At 45.1% G+C, this 1,996-nt stretch overlaps 1 long non-coding RNA gene across 1 annotated transcript; it reads right to left on the bottom strand.

The window, feature by feature from the left end:
* Window positions 1-410: 410 nt before the first annotated feature.
* Window positions 411-1,195, bottom strand: LOC121596973. The gene is made up of 3 exons (XR_006005348.1): window positions 1,143-1,195; window positions 785-970; window positions 411-724 (listed from the first exon to the last, which is right to left on the bottom strand). It is a non-coding gene; the product is annotated as an uncharacterized LOC121596973 (long non-coding RNA).
* Between the last annotated feature and the right edge of the window lie 801 nt (window positions 1,196-1,996).

The raw sequence follows: 1,996 nt of genomic DNA, 5'->3' as shown, positions 1-1,996 counted from the left end.
TGCAGCAAAAAACGTATAAAACCAGTTCTTTTTAAATTTTCCCATTTTTCCACATTGTTTTGGCAATCCATTACGTATTGCCAACACTTTGGGAGAGCCAAAAAAACGCAGCACATGTAAAACGACAAAAAACGAAACCCATTTACACTCCCAAAGGAACACAGGGCATGTTTTACAATGAACCCAACGATGCGTACACATGCGTTGCTATCACTTCTAGCCATGGCCTTCCTTTTCCCCAGCAACCGCGTCAATATTTCAACGAAATGTCAATACGGTACGGCGTACACCATTTCCGTTGCTGGTTCCCCCCGGACTGCTGAGTTCCCCCGAGGGTAGTGAGGGAGCACCAGCCAAAGGAAGATTATTTTCCCAAAGCTTGTTACGCTGTATGCTTTACTTGCCTGCCATGCCTTCGACCATCGATTTCGGCTGCACTCTCCCGTCGGAAATGTTTATCTTGCGCAAAATGATTGGCCTCGTTGCGTTAAAGCCCAGTCGTCGCAATTTGAAGCTGCAGAAGAAACCCTGCCATTTTCAGATGTTGTGAGGAGGTTTGGGAGCACGTGCGTCTTGTGTAAGTCAATTCTTGCCACCGCTCATTCGATGTAAAGAGAGTCAATACGCAACAATAGGCCAACCACATGGCAACACCGAGAAGAAAGGCATAACTTCAATCAGTTCTTCAGCTTCCAATAGCGTTCAATGGAAGTAACGTGTTGTTCTGAAATTTATTGTATGCAAGGAGTACTATGAATTGGTTGTTTAATTGGTCAATCTTTACCAGCTGACGGTTGGCATCAGTTGACACCTGGATGATCATCTCCGTATCTGCCTAGCGTAGAATGGCGTATTAAATTTGTCTTGACACTTTCTTTCGCACACCCAGCACAATTTTTTCATCCTTTTCACTTTCGGTATGGATGAAATCCATTTTCTCTTACACCATTGTATCCTGTTTGTTTTTGCACTGGGAAGAAAATAAATAAAAAAAGTTGATTCACAATGTATGCCAACCCAACCTGCAAACAGAAGCGACAGTAGAGTGAATAGAGTATAGCAAAAAATGAACATAAGTCCATGTGATTGTTTTCTTCTTAGGCTACGACTGAAAAACACTTTGTCCCACGGTGGGACTAAACCTGCTCCCGAGGTTAAAATGTATGTTTCGTTAGCTCTGCTGCTTGCCTCGCCTACTTTGACAGGAGCTGCTCCAACGGAGTTGCTTATTGTACGGTGGAAGCTAATGGACGTAAGTAGAGCGAACGCTACATCCAACCTAACGCAGTGATGGTGATGGGGTTGGAAGTGCTTCAAATATGCGTGGAAGCGAGCACACCGGTGTAACAACAATAGGCTGCGTAGTTGTGTAGAATGCTGACCCCGCGTATCATCCTGCACCTCTTTTCCTTTCCAAGGCTGTTCGATGGTGTTTCCATAGCAAGTAGGGAAGGTAGTTCCAGCATCCAGGATGATTATGTGGCATGCCATTCCGTGTACACACACACACACACATAGAGGAGGAGCACTGAGGGTGCGGCATGATCAGGAATGTTGTTCCGACATACCGACGCGTTCGGTAAGAAAAGGTTCTTTCGCTTCCCGGACTTCCCGGATGGCTAACGAGCTCCTGACGAGCACTCACCATGGAGACGTATCCCGATTCGGGTTGCGGTGCTGTGGGGAGGGTAAATTCCATTTTGTAGTTCGAATTATAGGCTCGGCACATTGTTATTGTTGTTTTGACTCCCAGTGGAGGCGCAGAAATGCCACAAGAAAACCCCTTTTCCAAAGCGAGAAGAAGAATAAGGAAAGAAAGAAAGAAAGGGTGAGAGTTTGTGGGGTTTGTCGCGCTTTAAGGAAGTGAATGTACAATACGATTGCGAACAAGATGGTTGTGCGAGCAGCTAGGGCTAGGAAGCTATCCGACTACTTTAAAAATTGCATTTTTATTTTCTATATTGTCATCTCTATAAGCTGTCCAAACATGATCCTG

The sequence above is a fragment of the Anopheles merus genome, chromosome 3R (assembly GCF_017562075.2).
Source record: "Anopheles merus strain MAF chromosome 3R, AmerM5.1, whole genome shotgun sequence".
In the NCBI taxonomy this organism is placed as follows: domain Eukaryota; kingdom Metazoa; phylum Arthropoda; class Insecta; order Diptera; family Culicidae; genus Anopheles; species Anopheles merus.
This window is presented reverse-complemented; position numbering and strand designations above follow the sequence as displayed.